The sequence below is a fragment of the Anguilla anguilla genome, chromosome 2 (assembly GCF_013347855.1).
Source record: "Anguilla anguilla isolate fAngAng1 chromosome 2, fAngAng1.pri, whole genome shotgun sequence".
Lineage (NCBI taxonomy): Eukaryota > Metazoa > Chordata > Actinopteri > Anguilliformes > Anguillidae > Anguilla > Anguilla anguilla.
This window is the reverse complement of record NC_049202.1, coordinates 55006781-55033643: the sequence shown is the minus strand read 5'-3', so window position 1 is coordinate 55033643 and position 26863 is coordinate 55006781. Positions and strand designations below refer to the sequence as shown.

Here is a 26863-nt window from a genome sequence, read left to right as displayed (position 1 = left end):
ATGTGTGTGTGTGTGTGCGTGCGTGAGTGCAGACGTGTGCGTGCGTTAAGGCGTGGAGGGATCCGTGTGGTGGAAAGCTGTTGAGGGTTCTGCCCATATGGGCCACAGGCAGCCCGTGCCAAGTTTAAACTCCACACTTAGCGGCACATCTGGAGCAGGCTTCCACCCTTAATTGCCACTAATGCCTTGAACACGCAGCTCAGCCGACACACAACAGCAGATAGGGATTAACCAGGGAGGGAGTCACAGACCTGGGCAGCCGCAGTACGGATAACAAGCACTCAGTCTCTCTCTCTCTCTCCGTTTCCCTCTCCCTCTTTCGGTCTCTCTTTGTCTGTCTGTCAATGAATAGATTCAAAAGAATCCATCAGCCCTTCCCTCTTGCATCAATGACATTAAATCATTGGCCACAAAAGACACATGATTTCAGTAGTTTAATTTTTATGATGTTTTAAAAAGTCACCTTTCCAAAATGTCACCTTTCTCCACAAGCTATTCTCAGAGAGATTAAAATTAACAAGACAACTTAACCTGACTCATAAGTGAATCTTTTCTATTTTTCCTTGTTTTTTCCTTATTAGGTATTCACAAAAAGACTCAATAATAATTTTAAAAGGACAGCATGCATGTGTGTTGTGAGAGTGCACATATGCTAGCATCCAGTCCTATTATTAGTCCTTTTGACATTGAAGAAAATAATATGGTTACATTCAAAGTCTAACATTCAATCTCAATGATGACGATCACAATTTTGTATGTTCTTACAAAAACGCATTGTGCAGAGCTCATGGTTTGAACACTATTCAGGAGCATATAAATAACTGTTAACGAAACTGACTATAGTATAATAATGCATACACACTGTGTTTCATATTGTTGCTTCTGTGTGACTTATTTTAAAAGCCAAATAGAAACCTTGCATTAAACGGCAGTCATGTCTAATAAAAACGAATATTTTGTATGGGTAAAACAAATGTCAAGAAATTAATCTCATACATAATTGATGATATTCACGTTTTCTTTTTGGAGTTTGTTTACGCATGAATATATACTAGCTTAACAGGATCTGTAATTGCATTGCAGGCTGCTAAGGAGACAGAAGGGTGTTAATGATTAATTTAAAGTTTTAGAAAAGGATTTGTCCATTTAATTCAGTCATTAAGGATAGCACTCTGGAACTCATCTAAATCTAATTTGAAGAGTTATCATAAGGGTGCAGAAAGAGAGAATGTTCTAAATAAAAACAGATGAATCCATGCCCAAACTTAGATGTTGAAGTTGACTTCCTGCCCATCATGTTGAAATCAAATTTCATTCTTACTGGGGATGCTTTTATAATATTAAATCCACAGGACAATACTTACTTATACAATAACGTATATGACAAACATCACCTGCCATATTAATTAGGACATCATTATCCCTAAAAGAATATGAATGTGCATTGCAAAAAAGCTATACTGTTTGTGGTGCAGGAAATACATCCCTAGTGACTCAATAATCCACAGAAAAATAATAATCCCACATAGACGATTTACCCCTTCGACAATAAATCTTGTGTGCAGGAGTATTTATTTTCTTTGGATTATAATCATCAAACACATCATAGATAGGTTTCCAGTCTTCCAGTGTATATGAAATTGCATTAAGTAGTGTTTACCCCACCTGAAAAGATCATAAGAAATGCATGAACACTGGATTCAGGTGTTCTCCAGGAATGTGATTACTCGAGATGCCTTTGGTCCGGTGAAAGCATGAAAGCACTTGATAAAATAAATGGCTTTTTTTCCTCACCAGTTCTGCAGGCCCTCGGGCTCCTACTCGAGGCATTAACAGATTTGCCGTCTCACTTTGGCCGCTCTCCATCGGTTAATATCTGGGCCCTTGAGCCGCAGCGCCGCGAGTCCAGACACTTAGCGCTCTGAAGGCCCAATTTAAGATGATATTAGGACGCGAGCTCGCCGCTGCAGTGTTCTTCAGTCGACGACTCCCCTGTAGTCCTCTCTAACACCTCCAGAAGATCCTCTCCTTTCTCTCCGGGCTCAGATTAGAGGGCTCTTTTAATAACAGATTTACTTAAGGACTGGGAGAGGCATGGCGTCGCCCGGGCCTGATACGGGGGGAGATGAGAGATCTTGAGCGAATTCTCAAGCACCCCGTCTGCTGTGCTCCTGGCCGTCGAGTGGTCTCCGACAATCAGCTGGAAAAACAGGAGCCGCCAAGGGACCGTTTAACGGCAGCGGGCCTGCGCCGTTCCACAGCGCACACCGGCACGCACGCAAGCCTCGTACAGTCAGGTTTCTGCACACAGACACAAAGCCAGACGCAAGCCGCGCTGGTCAGTGATCACGGCCTGACCACAGCAACCGAGTCAGTTCCCTCTGCTGCTGAAAGAAGCCGGCTTAGTGTTCTTTAGCACTAGGCATGTTGGGGGGAAACAGAGGGAGAGTAAAAGATGTGAAATAGTGTTGCCGTTTATTGGTTCAGAGAGCTGGTTGGCAGCATGCCACAGTGCACATTGTCTAGGTGAGAAATCAGATTCTGAGTTATGGAGCAGCTGTGTTCTCTGACAAATGTCACCATGAGCTTCCAAACTAATGAAATATGGGAGAAAAAGTTTCGAAACAATGAGAGACTATTGATATAATGCAGAAGGACCACAGAGAGGGGTGGGGGGGGAGAGTGAGAGAGAGAGTGGGGAGAGGGAGCGAGAGAGAAAGAGAGAGACCTAATTTTACTGTATTAATTGAATTCTTTTTTGCAGTATTATGGCACTTCCCTGTATGCCCTTTTCCCAGTACCCATTAAGGGGACATCGGGTGATCTCCCCTACAGGCCTGATCCAAGAAGCGAAGGGTGCAAGAAATAACACTGCAGCTGGCTGCTGAGGAAGACTATTTTTTTAACCTAACAACATGCTAAAATATAAAATGCAAACAAAGTTCTATGTATAATTGGCCAGCAAAAAAAAAAAAAATCAGTTTACAGACTTTGAATAAAAACTTCATATAACCAATGTCATCTTTGAAATGATTAGCATTCTAAGCAGCTTTGAAGTTCTGTACGGTTTGTGTCTTCTCCCAAGCTTGTATTAAAATAGCCTGAGAACTACATCCTTAATTCCAACTAGTGTCTTCCTCCGGCTGCTTCCTGAGCTACATCGCCTCTGGATCCTTCCAGTCCTTCACCCCAGACAGGAAAACCACTATGGAAAACTACGACGTTTCCCAGAATGCAATTCTGCCAGTGCTCTCTCTGTACTCGGCTGTGTTCGAATGCCTGCTCCGAAGACTGGTTTGACGAGCGTTTGGAACGAGAGCGAAGCCACTGCAGCACGTTACCTGTTTACCGTTGTGTACAAAGGGACCAGACGCACTGTGTGATTAACAGGTTTCTCCATACCTTTGAGCTTTAAATCTGTTTATTGTGTATGCTGTGGAGACCATTTATTCAATGACTAAGTTCTTAATGAAAGGAATTTCAACTTGAAGGAGGGAAATTAATTCTGAGTGACGGAGGCCCCAATGAAAAATCACAACCTCAGATCTAATCAAGAGGACTGATGCTTCCTTGCTGCAGAATCTCCTGAGCAGGCCAGAAATAAAATATGGATGGGACGTTTATAAAGCTACCAAGTGCTGCTGGAATAATCATAAATACATATGCACATAACTGTGTATATACAGTGTGTATATATATATATATATGTGTGTGTGTGTGTGTGTGTGTCAAATAAACAATTGTAACCAAATCATTTTGAAGTTTTCTTTTAGTTCACTTATATTCATAAATATGAATAAACACTATATCATTAAAGAGACCTACATTTCCTGATTCCTGATTTCTTCATTCATTTTTTGTGTAGTACATGCATTTTAAAACACACTTTGCATGTGATTTTGTTGGTGCGTTAGATTTTTAATGGATTTTATCTGTCATTGGATGTTTGAAGTCTGTCACTCCTGGTGAAACATTTCAGAAAGTAGCAAAAGAAAATTTCATGACTGATTATTTTGTACTCTTAAAAGTAGGCCAGAATTAACATTTCTTGATATCAGTGAATTGCTTGAAAGTAGCTATTATTATCGCTCAAAGGACCAGACACACTGCATTAATTAAAGTGCTAACATCATGTACAACTTAATACACACGTTAAATTTCACATGGAGTTGTGGCAACCTCTAGACAACACATAAAAGTGACTCAACTTTGTACAATGTTTGTGTGATGTATTGTATCTACAGTGGTTTGAATCAAGGGGACTGATACATGGGTCAGAAGATAGAGGTTGTGGCTCTGGAGATTGCAGGTTCAAAGACCTTTTGAGAGACAATTTTTCAACTAAGCAATAATTTCAAGTGTTACTATAAATACATTAGTGCCTTTAAAATATCAGTTGTTTGAGAATTCAGGAACACTGAAATGTTTGTGACTTTTAAAGTGACATCAAAATAAACCAATTTTTAAGATACTGATATATAATTATGTTCACTTGAATCATAGGCTACATTACTGTTTTACATTACTGTACATTGTGGCTGTTATACTGATTGGGGATACTCCAAAGGTGATATGTCTGAGGTTGTATTTAATATATCTACATACCCGAAGAGCTGAACAGACAGAAACTTTCTCTTTTTATTCTTGATAATGAACATTGTTTTCAAAATGTATGAGCGCAGAAAACATTTATTAAAATGACAATGAAATTTGTTTTATATAGTGGAATTTAAAGAACTAGTCTAACAGTTCACATAGAAAAACATTGCATTGTGCTAAGCAACACCTTCTGAGTGTTCTGAATACAAAAATGTATATATATTGGCGTGTGGGAATTCTGTACGGGCAGGTTGACAGGAAGAATACTTTCTTTTTGAAAGAAAGTATTTACTGCTGAATCAGGAGTTTTATATAAAAGAGGAAAAGGCTCTGAAATATTGTGCAGGGTATAAAAAATGTTACCACTGAAGGAAGAGTTTTGAGAGGCCTGTGAAGCGTATATACAAATATGGGTATAGGTTATTATTAATCAGTGGTTTGGGAAAGTCATGGGTATAATGTAGCTTTGATTAACAAGATGAAAAGTATTGTTCCTATTTAAAAATATTACAATAATGATACTAAACACAGCCAAGCCTAGCTGTAAAGTCTTAACCACTCAAACTCCACACCATCTGCTTCTGGCTAGTTACAATTTTAAATAACCCTGCATATTATTACACCTCTGCACAGCAAAATATTTACAGAGAAATGCAAATACGTAAACTTGCAGGCATGTAGGTAAGTGTGTCTTCTGTGAATGCTCTTGAGCCTTCACACTGAGTGTTTTTTCAATTCCCTATTTATATCTATGTACATATGTATGATTATACATAGATAGGGACACACACACACACGCGCACACACACACACACTTAACTTGAATTGAAAGCTATGTCACATTGGAGTAATGCCACAGAGCTAATTATCTGATGTCTCTTAATTATACTGTATGATGTCTCATTAATTTGCTTTAAAGCTTATATATGATCTCATGGGGGAAAAACTTGCATTGGAAACATGATGAAGCCTGTCTCGGGTGCAACACGTAGGTCAAGTGCACTTTGAATTTTCTTATCCAGATATATTCAATTGTAAAAAGAAATTATTTATATATATATATATATATATATATATATTACGCGAACCAAGTTACTACAGCTGTGCGCCTTTAAGGTGAACACAGCCTGACCATCCTTAATTTAAATCTACTGCAAATTGTAAAGTATCACAGTGTTAAGAGTCAGCTGATTATCTAGACGTTTTGCATTTTTTGCATCAGTACTTGGCATCAGAGCAGTGCATGCTTAATTGTGTTCTAACAACTTGATTTTAGTCAGTTTGTGGGTATGAAACACTGCCAGGGCAATGCAAATTAACATTCAGAAAAAAAGAAAAACTATGAATATGAAAATAAAACCCTACAAGAACAAGAGCTATACGGTTTCCTGGACCCCTCTAACAGGGGTCCCAAAATGTTTTAACCTCAAGCTAAATGACCACACTGTGGTTGATGACCCTCCACCTCAGAAGCATAAATAAAGAAATACACATATTTGTTTAACGCCTTTAGCCAGCATGCACTATGGACTACAATGCAGTGGCTATTTAACAGACTACAATTATATTTACATTTCATATAAATGCATATTATACCAGACATTTTGCTGTCTAGGACAATCAATATATTTAATAATTAAAATTATTAAACTATTGCCAAGAATGTGTAAACCAAAACAACCTAAGCTTCATTCCAGATTCTAAAATATGTAAATATATATGTAAGTAACCTTTTTTTCACTTGTCTGTGGACTCCTTTGGAGTCTATTAACTGAGAGTTTGGAACTTCTGAACAAGGAAAGTGATCAAAAGTCATGTGACACTACAGCTGCAGTCCTCAGCAGCCCCGCATTCATGCGTCGCATACCTTACGACAGACTCCAGAACAGGCACACACGTAGACCCTCAGGCCATGGATGCTAGACTGGGCATCTGCTGAGCAAACACTGGAAATGACGGAATAATGATACTACAATGACCATCAGGGATGGGCCGCAGAACAGAATTCAGACAACTGTCACAGAGAAGAGAGGGGAAATTGAGTTAGATATAGACAATAGCCTGTGGTTAAAACTTCCCAGAGCATGTAATGGGACAAACACTTCTGACTCATCACAATGTCACTGAGCAGCGGACCCTTCGAGCATGAAGGACACTTACACTGAGCTTTCAAGGACCCGCGTTTCAGCTTTCATGTGGGGACGCCGACGCAGTTTAACCACAGTATTTATCAAATTTCGGCTGCAACCGAAAAGCGGTTGTAAAAGCTCCAACTGCATTCCACTTGGTTGTGCTCAATTTTACATTTAAGCTACAATCCAGTCTTGCTTTGCATAAATTTGCAATCACTGAGGTAAAATATGAATGTCGGGTCACAGTTCTGTAAACCAAGCAAAACTACTCATGGGGATAGATGGCAGATTTATAACCCTCTCCCCTGTTTAAAAGAATTACAAGGGAAAAAAACAACAACAACAGCACTGAGAGAATGATAGTACACCTGCCTTTAAAAAATACCATTTCCAAAATGAAGAGCTCACTGAAATAAATCACATCTAGGTTAATAAACTTGTCATCTATTTGATTTCCTGAAAAAGGGGAGAGGCAAAACAACAAACAAAAATATGACCTGTCCTCCGCAATTTGTTTATTTTATTACCACTTTAAAGGTCACGGTGACAGTAGTTTCCATCCTGTTCACTTGACAATTGGTTAACAATTCCGATTGCCCAAAAAATACCATCCACACTTTCCCCCCTGGTCTCGGCTGGACTGGCCACTGCACGGCGAATTGCACCTGTCCTGATGGATGTCACTTTAACGGCCTTTAAAAACAGGCCGACAGGCCACGGAGTGATGAATAGATGTCAGCTGCAGAATCACTCACAGATGATGTATGGCCGGCCATGTGTCATCTTTTGGCAAGGATGTTCGGAAAATACATATTTCACATTTTTTCCCCCCTCTCTGCTTAAATCACACACAAGCATGCACACACTGACCTGCGTGCACGCCTGATCACACCCGCACACAACAAAAACACAAACGCTCAAACTCCCAAGCGCACGGGCACACAAGCAAAAACAAATCCCTGGGCAGCTCCAGTAGAGCTGGATTAGGTTTTTAAAAAATCTGCCCAGTTTCTACTCTTTACCCTTTTATTACTTTTTGCTACCAAGTCACTTTTAATTTCACTCTCTTCGATGGAATCAATTCGAATTTTTTTTCTTTCTTCGGCAGAATCAATACAAATGACTGACCAATTCCGGCGCATTGTTAATCTGTATTCATGGGCAACATCTCAATTTCACATTTTTCCTCTCAGACGGCAGAACCCCAGCAACCTGGGAGTGGGGATGACAAATACCTGCAGAGGGCCGTCAAATCAGCCGCCTGCCTCTCTGGCTGTTGGACTGGATTTTTTTTTTTTTTTTTTACACTTACCCTCAGAGATATTCTTTCTTATCATTAAGAAAAAAACACGAAGTTGAAGTTGAACTCAGTTCACCTGGTTTATTATTTTCATTGCAAACCACAGGCAACATAACCATTACAACGCTCAATACTTTCACCAAACACACCTCACTTCACCTCACTCGAAGGCAGCAGTGTAATATTGCAGGTAGGGAACTAGGCTTGTAACCCAGCCGTTGCAGGTTTGATTCGCAGATAGGGCACTGTCATTGCACTCCTGAGCAAGGTACTTAACCTGAATTGCTTCAGTACATATCCAGCTGTATAAAGGAAGACTATGTAAATGTCACCAGTGCATGATAAGAGTGCCTGCTAAATACCAGGAATGTAACTCAATTAAACCATAATCTCTTTAAAAAGATAAAATAAAAATCTTGTCAATGCAATGTGCTTTATCCATTTCAATACAAATCACAAGTTCTGAAATCAAGCACCAAGTGGTGTATACAAAGCTTTTCTGTAACAAAGAAGCAGAAATGATTCACTCTGCTTTAGAAAATACTTCACAAAAAATATGACACATGGCTTTTTTTTTTTTGCTTGTGCATCGGCCTTTTTTGTTTTTACTTCACCCGATGGTGAAATTAGCGTGACTCACACTCACTTCTTTGTGCACCTGGTCTATATTATGCTGGGGGCCCCGTGCGCTGACCTCTTTACAATGACCTGGCTCTTTGGGTGCACTGAAACATGCCCCCAGAATCGACTATGAGCTGCTCTAATCAGCGGCACCACCCCAGACCTGCTGTACTAATCAGCGCTAAACTCCGTAGCAAATCTTCGCCTCATTCAGCGTGCTGGTGAACTGGGCAGTATCAGTATCAGTATCAGATGCTGCATTAAAATTCCCACCTCAGAGCACTGCCATGCCACACTAATAAGAGAACATCACACTGTAATGCAGACTTTTCATGTACTGGACACGCACACGCACGCACGCCACAAACACACACACCACGCACACCACACACACACACGCATGCCAAAAACACGCACGCAACACACGCGCACGCACGCACACACGCACACACATATTCGTTTTTAATTTTCCTCAAGGAGAAGTGCACCGTGAAAGAACCCTGACTTAAACAGTCTGTCAGACTGAATAAATAATGACAACAGGTCAAGGCACAAGTGAGTCATGGCTGCCCTCCTGGGAGAAAGTGATTACTGTCACACCACGGCGACCACCGTGCCCGAGATAATTCTATTTTTCAAAATACCATTACGCCACGTTTTGCATTTACTATCCAACTGGTTATGCCAACGACCAGAACAGCAGCAACAAAAGCCCAAACAATGAAAGGTTAGAACTGGAGTGCATCATTATGTTGTGCAGTCTCGTTTCTAAGCAACGGTGGTAACTTATCTTTGGGTTAGGAAACACAGCACATATAGTGTGCAATGTGCGTACTGTGTGCAAACCACCCCAACGAACAGATGGCAGTCTCTAAGTGTGGAGATTTGTTTTATATCTCCATCAAATTCTGCCAAGCGTTAAATGTTGTTGTCATTTGTTATTTTACAGGATGATACATATAAGCTTAAGCCGCTCCTTTCTCCCTAGGACTTGACACTTTGCTGCGCGGTGCGCTACACCAGCAGCCTCTCAGGCCCAAAAAAAGGGGGAACAACAGGAGCGGCATGCGAACAGGGGGAACTGAAGGACGGCGCGTGACCATTAGCAAGGACACATTTACGCCTTGAAATACAATCGTCATCTGTGGGCAAATTGAAAAAAAAAAGGAAAGTGGATACTTGGGTGGTATGATGAAGTGCACGCCGCCGAGATGGACTACATAATAGGAAAGACAATAAAAGGTGTGAAGGATGACGGCGCCGCTCAGCCAGTCTTTCTGAAGTAAAATTCAATCTGTGTGCGGCGGCAGGCCCTTCGCCGAGTCCCCTCCTCGCGCGCTCCAGCGCTATTGATCAGCCCCGGTTATCTGACATGAGAGACTCGCCGCTTTCTGCCGGCGCGCTCGTAAAAAAACCCAAAGAGCTCGCCCGCTTTCATCGGGCGGAGCGACGCGCCGCGCAAACGGGCGACGGACAGACGGGGCGCACCCGAGGCCCGCCGAATCACAGGCGGAGAGCGCGAGCGCGGACGAGGACGCTAACTCCAGCCACCGCGCGATCGGGCGCTCGACGCCCAGCGAGCGTCTGCGGAAACGCCGGTGCTCTTTGTTGTACGCGCGCTGCGATACATTACTTAGCATTCCGTTAGCTGGTGCTCTCACCCAGAGTGACTAACAGAAGAAATAAAAATACATTCAGCTCATTAACATGTGCAATAGTGCCAGACCTGGCCAGCAACATTCCTAGACCAGCGAGTAAATATGCATCTTCATTAAAGCTCTAGTGCTACTTCATTATGCTGCCCAAGAATCTAAGTAAAAATTCTCAATGCTTATAGAGTACAAGCTTAACAAGCAGGAAGAACAGAAACATAAAACCATAAAGACGTAACTTTAAAAATCACGACCTAAATCAATACAACAGGAGGGAGTGCTATAGGTGAGGACTGGAGGCGTAACAAGAGGCAATCTGAGGAAGAGAGTCATCAGTCTGTGTTGGAAGATGGTACTGCTGTCCTGACCGCTTTGGGAAGTTCATTCCACTACAGTGGGGCTAGTACAAGCAGCCATTGTGACAATACCATGAGGGGAGAGCTAGTCACCTTGAAGCTGTGAAATGGAGACCTGGACTGGGTGCAATAGTCCATGCGTGAGATTTCCAGGGCCTGGACCTGGAGTTGTGTAGAACGAGTGTTCTTCAGATGTTTTATAGAAAGAATCTACTCACCCGACTCACTGGGGCTACTTGGACAGAGAAGGAGAGTGGGCTTCCAGTGTCACCCCCAAGCTTCCTGGAGTACAACTCGGCCATTATAATGTTACACGGAGTGTGGTTTTACTTTGTTATTTGCTCTACATGGAAAGGCTCCCGTTGGCTCATCAGCATACTCATGTCTGGCAGAGAGCAGTGTAAATGGCAAACTTCTCCTCAAGCCATTACTTATACAGGTATGCCCTTGGGAGCACTTGTTTACACAGAGTCATAGTGCAGTCCCTCATGCTGGGGTGGGGAAATGAGCCTTCCTGTACCAATTTGTCCTGGACTACAAGTCCTGGGTCCCCCGCTGCTTTTCAACAAGTGCAGAGGACCCTCTTGCCGGTGCCTGCGGGCCAGGGGCTCTCATTGGAGTGCATCTCGGCATGTGGCCCCACGCTGGGAATGGTGCCACCCCATGTGGGATTTGACCCAGTGACCCTCCGTCCTAATGGTGTGTGTGCTGCCTACCGTGCCACCATTCAAGCATGGCTCTACACCGCCTGAAACAAGAGCCCTTTCAGAATGCAAATGCCCAGGCAGCCCAATGTACGGGCTGGAGAAGATCTCTGTGATGTGAACTGCCTCCCAAAAAAAGAAGACCGAAAACATATTAAGTACCTTTTTCTCTCTCTCTCTCTCTGAAAAGTCATTTGTTTCCCTGGAAACAAATGGCAAAATCACATGATATAAAAGAGGATTTATTCCCCTCTATTGCAAAGGACAAAAATAGTTTATGCCTGACATCCTTTTCATGTTTCTTCCCACAGCATTCAGATCCTCCAGTGTTTAATTGCTGGGAGGCAACATTATCCTCATGGCTGCTTGCCTTTGGCCTGGATTCATACCTCTGCTGTATCCACTCCCCTCACAATGCAGCACCTAGTGAGCCACATAATCCTCTCAGGCACCACTCTTCAATCGCTGAATATTTCATTCCAAGGTGACATGAGCAAACTTGGCTTTCCGCTCTTTTTAGGAGGGGGGTATTTACTTTTAACGATAAAGAGTCAGTAAAGAGATTTAAATTTAAAGCCTTCAAAAAAAAAAAACATTGGTGAAATAAAATTCTGAAATTGTAAAAAAGTTAGTGTATTTTTAATACTGCTCTGGGATTTGGAAGATCTTTAAATTCTTCCATGAAGTTCTCAGGAGCTGAAGAATTTCTGCTGATTTGAAATCCAAATAAGTCATATAGGCCTAAATATTCCTCAGGACTCCTGCTGTTCTGACACCTTTTCCAACATAAAATGGCTGCCCATTGTATCGCCATGCTGAAATAAAAAAATGACACTGACACTCTTGTACTGAACTAGAAGGACTCATTTTATGCAACCGTTTTGCAATTCTGCCATTAAAAATAAAATAAAAAATAAAAATCAAACCAAGAATTCCACTATCTTAGGTAGACAAATTGTCACAGTGTCCAGCCAGGTATCATGTAACCCATACACAATGAGAAAGACTGACTCACAGAAGCTGTTCAGAATTCAGGGGCCATGTCCAGACTTTGGGGGACACATTTGCAGTGGTGAGTTTTGCAGTTAATGTGTTTTGGGGGATATTTTGGTCAGGAACATTGGGCCTACCTTTCTGCAGATGCCTGCCTGGTCAGTGAGGTCTCTCTTGTGCGTCCACTTGCTGGCTCCTCTGGCGTCTGAGGTCACACTCACAAGGTCAGCATTTCTTTTTCTGTGCTTCTGGAAGACAAAGAGGAGAAGAGGAATGGTCTGTGAAAATATAAAGGACAGCCAGCGAGGAGATTCACCATTAACTTCAGTTTCTAACTGCCGATATTTCAAATTGGATTCAAATGCCAGCTCTATATATTGCAACACAACAGACAGAGCACGTGGCATCAAAGAGAGAATTTATGTTTCATGTTCTTCACAAGGATTCCCATATTTATAATTGTTTCTGTGTTTCCAGGCTGTCCTTGCCTCACCTCCGGGCATCCAGAAAGTTAGAGAATACCGAGGAGTAGAAATACGTATATGACACTTTCTGAACAAAAAGTGCTGTATAGGCTTTTATACAGAACTGGCGAGGAAACACAAAGAAATTACAGAGAAAAAAGGGATTGCCTTTCTCCAAGTACAATGACAGAACTTAAGCAACAATCCAAGCACCAAAGCATTTTTTTCCCTTCCTTTTTTTCACTGAGTGAAACTGGGAATGCCAACCCGCAGTAACGAATCGACTGTGACCTCGCAAGGGTAAGACTCCAAAGAAGAGAAGGGCCTCCAGGTTAAACAGAGTGCTCTATTGTTACAGACCAGACAATGTCAATATTTGTGATTAGCATTGATGTCCACCTGCACTCGGTGGTGACACGCTAGCCCACCTTCTTCAGAGCCGGGCCAATCGGAGCCCACTTCAGCAGGACACTTGCCGCTACAACGCTGGAGGTCACACAACAACGGACGATGCTGACAGGGAAAAATACGAGGACTCTAAAGCACCCTCGCACATCTGAAGAAATAGATAAGGGTCATTTTACCTCACAGAACCATCAATTTCTCTGTCCTTGTTTCTACTGGAACTCAATACAAAGTGTTGTCTCCTTTTTTATACTTCCTCCCAGTTTCTGTTCTTCAGTCTGTTAGTAGGACAGCTGAACGTTTGTACAGCAGGCAGAAGGCAGACAGCTCTGGATCACCTTGACACACCTCTAATGAACCGTCTGATTGGAAGCTTAGCTTCACTCGCAGCTGTAGTCAGCTCCTGCATTTTTAGAAATTTCATTTATTTGACTTTCGTTTTTACTCTCTTGTAATAATGAACAACGTTCCCTTTCACTTTAAGAGCTTGTGAGCAGCCAATATTGTATGACACTTGATTATTCCCTCTTATTACACACAGTGATTTCAAAGGGGTAATTGCTGTGAAGGTGTCTTCTGTTTATAAAATAAAAAGGTAGTAGTTTTTATGTAATCCTGACTGGATGATTTGATGAGCAAAATATTTAATGGCTGTTAATTTGCTACAAATATTGTGCACAACTGGAAAGGCTCAATCTGTGCAGTGTGTTAAAAATATGTTTATGACAGAATGAGGAAGTGAATCACTGTCAGTCTCCCCGAGCCATCACCGCTCATCAGAATCCTGCCACCAGCTCTCCAATCACCTGATCAAGGTATCCTCATAGAAATGCCACTAGTACCAGCGCTAGGGCAGACAGCTTTGAAGAATGTGGAAACACACTAAAGGCACTCAGAACTTTCATTGCTGCTCCTTCCCTCCATCCCTTGCTACATTCTGGCAGCTTGCGCAATCCTTTCACTCCAACATTTCTTTCCAAAAATAAGGATGGAGGATTCAGGCTCTTTAATGAAGCATCTAGCAGTGCAGCTCTAGGCTACACACAAAGACAGACACCACGGCACAGCCAAAGCTCACTTTACTGTACAGATATCTAGGGAAAGAGAGTGAGAGAGAATAAGAGAGCCTTCTGACAAATAAGCCCAATGCAGCAACAGAAATGCCTGCAGCACATTCAAAGAGAATCTTTCAAGTTTGGACTTAATTATGTGATTTGCAGCATTGATGAGTACTGTGATTGATGCCTAAAAACCAAACTTTCGCCTGTGGAGCAGTGGCATAGCTACACACAGAACTTTATTTCTTGCCATTGTAGGTAGCTAAGTTTGCAGTGTTTCGCTGTCAATAAGTGCGCCCAATTAAGTACAGCCATATTATTTTCTCTGTTGGCCAGTGCTTTCAGATCCTCGCTTGGTTTTCTGGAATCTAATCAAGAGAAAAGCCAGTTTATCGTGAAACATGAAAAATGCATGAATCTAAATATGCTGTGAAACATGTCCATGTTTGTGATAATTATCGTGTTCCCAATTTCAAGTAAATAAATAAATACAGGGGCCAGATTTTAATTAAATAAATAATACATTTTTACATTTTACAGAAAATAAGCATGGCAAGTTAGAATGCTGAGCTGAAGAACAGGTCACAAAGTTACTCATAAAGAAATCCACAAAGTCAAACAAGCAGGAAAACTGCACATTTTTCATTGTGCACTGAATGTTTTTGAAGTATAAGATGAAAATGAATTAATGCTGCAGTTTCAGTCACATCACTGACACAAAGATGTCTAGCTGCTTTATTAGAAGAGGTGACAACACTGCCATGTTTGTCAAACACAGCTGTCCCAACGTGGGTGTATTTATTTATCTTTTTGCCTCAAGCTAAAAACATTTGTATGACTTATTTACAACAACAACTCAGTACTCCTTTTTCTGATCATTTTTATTCATCACTCAGACAATTCAATGTGCTTATCTACCAGATATAATTCAAATTACATTACATTACATTACAGGCATTTGGCAGACGCTCTTATCCAGAGCGACGTACAACAAAGTGTATAACCATAACCAGGAACAAGTGTGACGAAAACCTTAGAGAGAAGTACCGGTCCAAGTGCAGGGAACAACCGCATAGTTCAACCTGGACCCTGAAGGTTAAACTGATTAACACTAACACAACGAGAACAGCAACAACGCAGTCTATGGAAAAAATACAAGCAGTAGTTAAGACAGGTGCATTAACTAAGTTACCTACAAAACAGCTACCTAGTTACAACCCTAAGCTGACTCATTTCACACGTGTCTATTGGGGTTCACTGGGTACTGCTTTTCGCTGCAGCAAATTAACACACACATCCATATTTGGGATGGATGTCCGAGACTCATGAACATCACATGGCATTTCCTTGCAAAGATGCCCCTCCCACCTTCCCATCTATCTGAGAGTCTGCCCCGGTTCTTCAGAGTACTGCTACTCATAGTGCCTTTACGAATCTGTATTTTAAGGCTTAAGCCCATTCTTGAGAGTTACACTGAGATTCTATAAATACATCTACGAATGTGTATTCAGTGAAAATGTTCCTATAAATACTCAGAGGTCAACACATTTCTGCTCTAATTTATCAGATGAGAAAAGAAAAATATCAGGCCATATGATATAGGAACAAAAGTCCTTTTGAGAGGCAAGCTGCTGTAAGTGCAATACGCATTCATTGCATAAACCTGAAAAAGGCCTCAATAGACAGACAGACAGAAACACACACACACACACACACACTCTCTCTTTCACACACACACACACACACACTCTCTCTCTCTCTCACACACACACACATACACACACACACACACACACACACACACTTCAGCATAGGGGTGCTTATGTTGGTGAGTGTGCTGAGCCAGTAGTGAGAGCTCACTGCTGGGCAGCCAGCTGGTGGAGACAGGGTGGGCTCTACCTGGGTGGAGGAACAGATTCAGGAGACGTTTGTTGCCTCACGCGGCAGTTTTATAGCAGAAATAATAAAGCAGGATTACTGCTTTAATGACGAAGCTCTGCAAGCTGTCATTTCTCAGAAAGCATCAATATTCCCTTCACACCTACAAAGGGGACAGTCCCCAGGAAAGGCCAATGTGACAGAATTAAAGGCTGTTCACATTTTCATCTTGAACTTATGGCACAATAACAGCCTTCTGTTTTTGGCTTGTGCAGCCTGCCTTGTTAAAGTCAAGCATGGTCTTAGAAAAACAAAAATGGCAAAAAATCGAGAGCAAGGAGAGCTGGCTCACTGGAATGGGAGATTGCCGTTTTCCACCCCCTCACGAATAATCTCATCTCACGTACTGTGGCTCTGATCATCTCCCAGAGAAAAGAGGGTGATTGGAGCAAGGAACATCGAGGGCTGATATTCCGTCCGGTCTTTTTCATCTTTTTATATTTTGTTGTGTAATAATGCCTTTCAGCTACCTACGATCCTCCTTCAGTTGGATCTCATAAAGTGAATTTGCTGTTGAGTTATGTGATAACCCACTGAGCAAGCCCTGTCAGAAGCAGCCTCTTAGAACACACACAAAGCCTGTCCCTGAAAACCCCAACCCACAAACCCACACGCAATCCATCCACACATTTTCAGTGCCACCATCACCACCACCACAACCCCCGCCACAGGGAAGATGTGTCTACAGCCACTTAATCACGAGTAACCCGTTTTCTGAAAATTCTCTCGTATTCTGAAGCAAAAACGATGGTGTTTCTGAGGGTCTTTGCTTGAGCATAGTTGCAAATGGACTGTCTTTCATGGGAACTGTGCAGACAGTGGATGTCCCGTCTCTTCAGACAGTGTCAGGCTGGTGTTGAAGGACCATGCCTCCCAGTGCTGTATTCTCCGCAGTCTGCTGGTGCACCCTAAAATACGTCTCCACCAACCTGGTACTCCATGATTTTTCTGGTTTTCTCAGGGCCCCAGGGTAACCCCTGTACAGTAATCAGGGGTCATATGACCCTCAAAAAAAAAGCACACTTGAGTCAGCACGTAGCCCCCAGCTACGGAAGCCCGGAGGTGTGCTACACACACCGCGAAGCACACTGGCACGATAACCATCGGCCATAACATCTTAAGACTTTCATCCATCCTTCACCATTCAGTGGCTTCAGAAAAGAAAAATACAGTGCAAGCTCAGTCAATCACTCACACTCCACATCTCTGCAGGGAAATAACAACTGAAGGGGGAAACAGTAAGTATCCGTTCCTCTCCCAAACAAATTTGCCAGAGTCCCCCGGGCCATGAGGGGAACATTTTCGCCCGAGGTTTATAAAAATGAAAAAGATTTTTTAAACAACCCTTACTCAAGCAGACTAAGATGTTTTTGAAGTCCTGAACAATACTAGGATTGGCATTTCAAAGGTGCACTGCTCTATCTTACGCTCAACACTGGCTTGTTGACCATAAATCCTTGTGATTAACTGTCATCAAGGGAAGTCTACACAGTGCTTGCATTACATGTGTGTTTTTTACTGTGCACATACAAACGTTAATAAAGTTAAGGAAGAATCTTTAAAATGTCATCTACCACAATTTAAGAGCAAGTCTTCAACAGAATAAACAAAGAGGTAAATATGCACCAAATATCTTTCTACTCCCCTCTGAAGATGAAAATGTTTTTTTTTTTTTGAAAGTTGAATAAAGACCGCATAAGTTGTCAAACTCAAAAGTGGTTTGCAATTACCAAGCAATACGATCTACAGCAACATTAACATATTAAAAGGGAGACGCCACTCGAGGACAAAGATAATGATGGTGTGCTGAAAATAGCTTCCCTCTCATTTTGAGCCACACACAGCCATTTATAAAGAAAAACAAAAAGCTTAGCTCTATAGATGTCCCAACACTGTAAATGTACAAGTATTTAAGAGAAAATATTTGTCGAGAAAAACTAATGAAATTGAGGGAGGATATAGGTCAAAGGGACTCTTCCCAGAGCTGAGATATAGCCAGTCCTATCATTTAAGACACCACTCCCATACTGTTATTTGGAACTCTCCCACTTTTAGTTTTTTTTTTCTTTCTTTCTTTTTTAATAGGCAATCTGCCAACTTTCTAGGAGAAACAATTAATGGGGCGAGCGACCGTGGAGGTTAAGAACGGGTCTGGTGTCTCGTACCTCACTGTTGCCTGACAGCAGCAGCGGTGTTAACGGGGGCCGGTGCGAGATCAGACCGGCGCGCTTCAGCCGCTGCGAAAATCATACGCCTCGGCGTTCTCCCGGTTCCTGGCGGTTGCCGGGCGAGGAGCCGCGGAAGGCGCCGACGGAGCGAGCTGACCGAGAGAGCCGCGCCGCGGGCCTGATGGGCTACCGCTCCATGTGACCGCGCCCGCGCCGCCAACCCTCCCGGCCCGGGCCCCCAAAACTGTGCCCGAGCGGTAGTTGTCAGGGTTTTGGGCGGGGCGATCAGTTCCGTGCCGCTGACCTGTACATCTCGACATGCGCCGCGGCGAGTCCTGCAGCCGCTGGAAAAGTCCGCCGCCGCCCCGGTCAGCCATGCCGCCGAGCCGAGAGAAACCGGAGTGAAAATCCCCCGCTCCCCGCTGTGACCGCCCAGGGTCTGCCGTTAGCTGTGGCCTCCGTGAGCCCGCGCAGCCCAGGCCCCAGATAACCCCGGCAGAACCTCCACCCGCCAGCCCACCTTCACCTCTCCTGGACCTGGCCACCAAGACGCATCACCGATGCCCACGCTCCTGAAATGAGCCCCATCCTCGTCTCTTCAGGGCTGCGGAGCTGGACTGAGAGCTTGTCACAAGCAGACAGCGCTCCATTCAGACCTCTGCAGACTGAGCTCTTAACTGCTTGCTGAGGGGTAAGAGGGGAGTCTGTGTCAGCCTGATCCCAGTGGGGTGCGGTCGAGGGTCGGGAGGCCTGGGGTAGCTATGTGTGCTGGTGCTTCTTTTAATAATAGAGTAGAACTAATTTATTTTAGCATATTTTGTCTTGTTTATTTGTATTGTGATTGGGTTTTATGTGTTTTGCCATGTCCATTACAATCAGTAGGTACACATATATAGTTAATGCAAATAATAATAATAATAATAATAATAATAATAACAAAAATTATTACAAAAATATAAATAATATAGTAATACTAACAATTACTGTTGTTGTTGTTGCTGTAATAATACTAGTACTAATAATAATATTATTATTATTGTTTTGTTGTGATAATTATTACTGTTATTAGATTTATATTTAGTATTGGTAAAAGTATTTGTATAGCTCTTCCCATTTACACTAAGTGTTACATAGTGGTTATACAACTAGGGTTCTAATTTACTGCTAACACTGTAACGTAATCTCTCAGCAAATATTCAACTAAATAAATTAATCACTGATGCGTACTGTTGTGATAGTTCATGTTCTGTTTCACTCCCCTGCTCTTGTGTTTGTTGATTCTGTGCGCGTCTGTCGTTTGTACTTGGCAAAACTGTCTGAACTCTGCAGGCCACAGCGGGCAGTGTGTGGCTCTATCAGTCCTGGTGTGTGTGACAGAGAGCAGTGTGTGGCCCTGTCATTACCCGCCTGTACAGCTGTGCAGGGCCCGCTTCATGAACACCTGTCCACCGCCTGGCTGCTGCTCTCTCTCAGGTGCTGCAGCTGTCAGTCAGTGGGAAAGTGACACCTTCCCCCCGAGGTGTGACACAAGGCCACTGAGGACAAGCGCTGTCCACAAGCCATCAGACTGCGAGTGTCCGGCAGAGGAGGCTGGGAATTAGCTAGGACCCAACGGAAATCTAAGCAAAGCTGCTTTAAACGCACATGCACTGTATTTGTTGAGTATGGTCTAAAATCAGAACTGTTGCAGAAGGTTTCTACTGTAGTTGGTGCAATGGCTGGGAAAGATACCATGAGTGGCTGATCCCTCTTTTGGGACCAGTGGCTCCTCTCCACTGTTCTCACCATCCCACCTTCTCTCAGCACCGGGATTAACACCTTCTGAAATCCCCGCACGCACACACAGACACACACACAGACACGCGTACGCACACACACATGCACACGCACACACACACACATTGATAACATTAGTCAACTGCCCCAGTTTCATTATCCCGCTTCTGTAACAGTTCCATACTGAACCCACTATGCCACACGGTGGGTGTTTCACTCCTCGTACATTATTATTCCATGCAGTTCATTCACTCCTCTGCATGTTCTGGAAGACTGCAGGGGGCTTCTGTTATAATCACCCTATGCCTCTTCAGCGCTGGCCTCTGTACAGCCCACAGATAAAGCCTCAGCTCTTCAGTCCTCTGAGCTGTACTCTTGTAGTAGAGAAAACAGTGTAAATAACAATCTTCAAAATTATATATTGATTCTAGCCCTGCTTGGTATATTTCAATACATTACACAGAAATGTAATTTACTGTTAATCAAATGCTTTCTCTCTAAATTGTTAGTGATACAATTTTGTATTAATCTTTGCAAACACATCACGCCACCTGTTGCAGGAGTATGTTACGTTATATTTCTGTCCCGCCATATATGGGGTGCATTAAGACAAAGCCGCCTATAGGCTAAATGAAAGATTGCTGGGATCTTAGCGAAAGACGCAGGGTGACATTTGAAGAGGAAACTGTTAGACAAAAGGATCAGGGCTGGATTTACAGCATTAGCAGATATATCTCCCCGTGCTTCCTCTGTGCCTCTGTTCCTGTCTCTCCACCCAATGAAAGCAGCCCATCACATCAACACAGGGTCCCCACCTAATCTCAATCCAAACCCCTTCACACTTTGACAGGCTTTCACATTTAATAACTCTTAATGTGTAATCTTCCGCGCAAAGAAATAAAAAATAAGGAAACGAGTAAAGTGCCGGGTCCTTTTGTTTTACCCGCAAATTCTGTCTCTTTCGTCAGCTCGCCCCTTCTCTCTCTCCTTAATTACGGGCCCGTGACAGACAGGCTCTCTGATTAACATGCATGCCCAGGTAGGCTTTCCCTCAAACAAACTCCCCTGGCCTATAAGGTCTGCAGGCCATTATCCCCCCTACTCAATACCCACTATCTGCTGTACATCTGCCAGACGGCTGCTGCCTCCCCACCATAATTAGCTCAACAGTTCTCCTCTTTCTTATGGAGGAAGAAAAGAGAAAATTAATGATAATCTGGGGCAGCGCATGGAAAGGACATTCTGTAATGTGGAGAGACGGAACATGGAAATTATCCAGTCAACACACAGCACCCCTCGCATCTCTGCTATCCCTGTTGGTCAATCACCGTCATGAGTTTGCAGCGGGTCGTCCGACGCGGCCTTGAATTGGTTATTTAACGCATTAATTCACATTTCAGGGAAGGTCTTGAAAAAGTCGAACTTTCTGTGAGTTTCACGGGTGCTTTAAAATGTTTCCCCAGCACCGCTGAACATTTATCTAAGAGCACTCAAAAAAATAGCCAGGCAACACTTTCTTTGTCTGCTATTTTCTCATTTTGATTTTTACAAATTCAGAGATGTATGTTTTCCAGGGCAATCATACAAAGCAGGGGCCAAGACTAATCCATAAACGGAAAAAAAGAGAAAATAAAGCCACCTAATTAAAACAATTTTTCCATAAGATGTTAATGAGGTTTTTGTTCCACTTGGGTGCACATTCCTACATGATGTAAGGCTAATCCCATTGAGTCAGTGTGTTCCGTCCCTGTCATCGCTGCGGGCTATAATCCTCAGACCCATGTTGAATGCAATTATAAAGTCTTCACATCAGTGGATGTAATGCTGAATATCCAAAAAATCACCAAATTTAAGAGGTTGGCATTATTTAGCTTTTGTTAATTACCAGACAAATAGAAGATTTAAACTGTTGCAAGTCCATAGGGTCTTTTTTTTATTGTTTTCTTTTTCCCTCATAACAAAGTGCCTTTTCCTCAATATCCTAGCAACAAATGCATACGGGGGGGAAAAAAAAGAAAGAAATTAAACACAGTTACTATGGTAATGAGCTCATAAGGAAAACAGTATTTTCTTATTATCTCACATCTTGGTGTCAGTTGCAATACAGGAGGCAGAAGGTTGAGAAACGTCAACCCACTCACACGCGTACTTATGACACATCTTCAAAGAAAACCCACAGTTGGCGTCATTGTGGCTCTAAGCACTGGCAGCCGCAGCCCGTGATATGGCCCCTGGGAGATTCTAAGAGGAGAACAAACCCAGAGGAAGGAGAGAGGAGTGTTGGTAGCACCCCCTCTCTCCCTTGTGGGATTCCAGTATAAAAAAAACCTTCCTCATATTGCTATGTGTGCAGATCTTTTCTCTTTCATACTCCCCCCCTCCCGTTCATACCCCCCCCTCCCCGCACGCGCGGTGGTCGATCTCGCCGAGCTTCACAGCGCAGGCTTCAATTAGGTCAAAAGGAAGAGGGGTCACGTCTCTGGCAGTTCACTCATAACAGTAATGAGGCAGGTTAAAGAATATCGCCTACAGGCTGCTTTATTCACAGGCTTAAAGAAGCACGGAGAACAGAAAAATCCATCCGCGCTATCAGGCACGCAAATAATATGATTTCCATTACTTCGCCGACTACTGTATTGAAACGAATCCAACCAATGAGATTTTTTTTTTTTTTTTTTATTGCCTCGTGTTCTGAAGCATTTTTTTTTTTTTTTACCCTTACAGCAGACAGAATCAGACTGAAAAATATAGTCTCCTTGATCACAGGAGTCAGCACGTGAATGATGGGAAGGGATTTTCACCTTAGCAGCTGAAGAGTGTGACAATTCCTGGAATCATCACAGAACCAACAAACAGATCACCCCCCCGCCCCCCCGCCCCCCAGCCAGCACTCCTCTCTGCAGCGCGAGCCCATGCGGCGCTTCGCACGAGAGCTGTTGGCATCCTTGGGCTTATTGGGCATGGCAGAGAGCGAGTGCTGGGCTGAGAGGGATGTGACAGTGTGAAGTGATGTACTCCAGGGAGGCCGGGAATGACAGAACACTACTAAATAAAATCACTGGTCCAAGGGGTGTCTCTCTCTCTCTGTATCTCTGGCTCTCTCTCTCTCTTTCTCTCTCTCTCTCTGTCTGTCTCTCTCTATTTCTCTCTCTCACCCCTTCCAATTCTCATTCACTCTCTCTCTTGCTGTCATCATACTACAAGTAATCGCTAGTGATATGACCCAAAAAGTGGCAGCTGTTGCCAGGCACCTTTTCAAAGGGGACTAAGCCACACATGAGCCAATATGATCTAAAATAGTCACCCTAAATCCTAACCTCAGATTGAAGCCGCAAGCATTCATCAAAAACGTCACACTAGTTAAGGTAGGCAATCCCTGGGTTTTTGATATTTTCTTACTCTCATTCATTTCAGATTCCCCATTATATGCATGGCTTGAATTCACCAATTCTGGCTCTGCTTCGTGATATGGGGTGCATTTGAGCAGTATTTATAAAATCCAAATAATACTGCTTGGATTTATGCACACGTAGGTCTGCGTAACTAAAAGTGGTTGCATTCATGCATATGTATGACCGTGTTTTTGCATCGTTGTGCATGTGTGTGTCCATGAGAGGGAAGGAAGGAGCATGAGAGAGAGAGAGAGAGAGAGAGAGAGAGAGAGGAGTGTTGCAGAGTGTGTGAGGTGTTTATGTGTCATCATTTGAGCGTGTTAGCAGGCGTATGTGTTTCTGGGCACTGACATGCGTGTATGTGTATGTATTGCAGGGGGGGAATAGAATGACAACGGAGGGGGTTCACAGGAGGCTGACTGTTTATTATTGTCTTCGGCCCACTTAACTCTTGACAGTAACAAAATGAGATGGGGAGAGAAGCGAGTGTCATTAATCACGGTATCGAAGCGCGGAGCCAGGGAGGAGAGACATCCATATCCTGTCGTTCGCGCCAGGAAGTGGAACGTAAAGTGATTTCAGGCCGCCTGTCGGCCAGCCGGCCCCACACCGCCATGGCGATCGGGTCACTCAGACGGAAAAGAGCGGGAGAGACGAGAGGGCAGCTTTTCACACTCAATCTCCTGTACTGCCCAGAACACACAGCCACACACAGTCACACACAGCCACACATATGCACACACAGCCACACACAGCCACACACAGCCACACACATGCACACACAGCCACACACAGTCACACACAGTCACACATGCACACACATGCACACACAGTCACACACATGCACACACAGTCACACACAGCCACACATGCACACACAGCCACACATATGCACACACATGCACACACAGTCACACACAGCCACACTCAGTCACACACAGTCACACACAGTCACACACAGCCACACATATGCACACACATGCACACATATGCACACACATGCACACACATGCACACACAGTCACACACAGTCACACACAGCCACACACAGCCACACACAGCCACACACATGCACACACATGCACACACATGCACACACAGCCACACATGCACACACAGCCACACACAGCCACACACAGTCACACACAGCCACACACAGCCACACACAGCCACACACATGCACACACATGCACACACATGCACACACATGCACACACAGTCACACACATGCACACACAGTCACACACAGCCACACACAGCCACACACGCCACACACAGTCACACACATGTACGCGGCCCTGGCTTTCAGTCCACACCTGACTTTTTAAAAATGCTCACATCGCATTAGTGTGAGGAGACAAAGTCACGATCTGAAGTAACAAAATATAAAAGCACATTTTTCAAATATTAGTACACTAATATTTGAATCTACTTTTACTCATGCTCCACTACATCTTCCATGAAAGTATGTACTTTTCACTCCAATACATTTTTCCCTGGGACGAACCATTACTTGTTACATTCGGATATCTGTGCAATTCTTTGAAGGCAGAATGTCAGATGTAAATCCAGTATCGAAGGCTCAAATATCATCACTCTTTTCATGGCATTGAATTACGTTGAAACTAATGAAGAAAAAAAGAACTTTCCTTTAAAATAGCAGCACACAAAGTAAAGGCACAATCAATCGCCAAGTTAGGCTCTTCAAAGACATCTTGCCACCATGGTTACAGTTAATCATTCAGCTGAAGGATATCATTACCATGCATGGCCCTGTTTAAATGAAATGTTTGAATATGTATCCAATAATTGTGATTCACACAAAATTAATGTGCATGTCACAGTTGAAAGGAATATCTGAATTAACTTTATTTTATTTTTTTTAATTGCGTCTAATTTGAAGAAGCATGCTGTGGTAAATTATTTTTCTTTCTATGGTATCAGTTCTGTTGGCTAGCTAGTTAAGTGTAAGCTATTGTTCAGCCTCCAAATGTCATCTGTTTGATAAATAGATGCATTATCATAATCTGATATAATCTCATAATATAATGACAGTTAGCTGGACAATACGGCTCCAAAGTTGTAATGTTAATAATCTTGTCACCTTGCTAGGATGTGTGCCCTTTTCCGCCATGTTGGTCTTGGCGTTTGTGTTGCCTCTTTCTTGCCCTTGCTCTCTGTACAGGGATTCCCCAGTTTCAGCCACCTACTGAAGCACAAAGCACACTTAAGTCCTGGACTCATTAGGTAATGCAACCTAGGTATGTACCTACTGAAAATGTAGGCGTGGACCGAGATTGCTCTGATTCTCCCTGCCTGACAGAGCCCTGCCACAATGTGCTAGCTAAAAGGATGCAATGCTACAACATAGCTAGCTAAGAAGGTATTGATTACTTGATTATTGTGACAGCAATATAAGGCTGGAAGGCTAACATTTATTTGTTAGAGCCTGCTAGCGTACGGACAGCTGTTTGCAGATATATTTCGTATTGCTTTCCTTATTGGCAGGATGCTTTTAATATTGATGCATGACTATGTTATAAAGTAGACTTTTTTTCTCACAAGTATAGTGTACTATATACATATTTACCCCATCGCCTAGTCATACATAACAGGATATTTGGAAATATATGATTTATTTGTGATTTGAATGCATGACTCGTATGCGATAGTGCTGCTGAAGACTGCTTTTACTGAATTTTGACTGCATTATATAATCTGGCTGGTGCACTTTGACTGCAGTATTTAGTGTGGTCAGTTTAGAGTAGGCATTACTGCCTACAGGGTGTTTACTGTGCCTGCAGAATATGTATCACTCAACCATATAAATTCTTGTACATTGCATATAAACAAAATTTTGTGGTATAATAATATTAGCATCACTTCATGGCATGTATGTGAGCCATTCTAAACAGAACAGGTTGTACATAGAATACATGGTACAGCACTGGTACAGCAGAGTTTGTAAGAATGCACAGAGTACATAACTTCAGCATCAAACATATATTTCCCTTTAGTAGACCAGTTTTGGGATTTATTAATTGTTATCTGAATGAATCCTAATGCTCTCTCCTAAATTCAGTCGGTAGGCTATAATATACCAGTCACGTGGTAACTCACTATGCTATACAGTGTGCTCTCAGTCCAACTTAAAGCTTGAACATTTTTGAGGGAAAAAAAGAAACATTATCTGACAAGAGCTGTGGCAAAACATTTAACTTGACATTAAGCCTGTTCCCAAGGCTGCTTAAGCAAGCAAATAGCTTTCTCTATGAGGCGATATGTGGAATAGTACTGTATACTTT

The 26863-nt window shown here is 42.9% G+C and overlaps 1 protein-coding gene and 1 long non-coding RNA gene across 6 annotated transcripts in view; both read right to left on the bottom strand.

The window, feature by feature from the left end:
* rbfox3a (RNA binding fox-1 homolog 3a) overlaps nucleotides 1-12550 on the bottom strand; it is a 401085-nt gene extending 388535 nt beyond the window's left edge. For 4 of the 5 annotated variants that reach the window (XM_035404691.1, XM_035404684.1, XM_035404692.1 and 1 more), the window contains exon 1: nucleotides 12495-12544. The gene's annotated coding sequence lies outside the window, so the exon portion shown is untranslated. Of the gene's footprint in view, nucleotides 1-12494 lie in introns of all 5 variants that reach the window. The other variant, XM_035404693.1, reaches the window with a different exon arrangement.
* The window catches only part of LOC118220655, a 150305-nt gene continuing 135988 nt past the window's right edge, over nucleotides 12547-26863 (bottom strand). The window contains exon 3 of the long non-coding RNA XR_004763991.1: nucleotides 12547-12605. This is a non-coding gene — a long non-coding RNA (uncharacterized LOC118220655). The remainder of the gene's footprint in view (nucleotides 12606-26863) is intronic.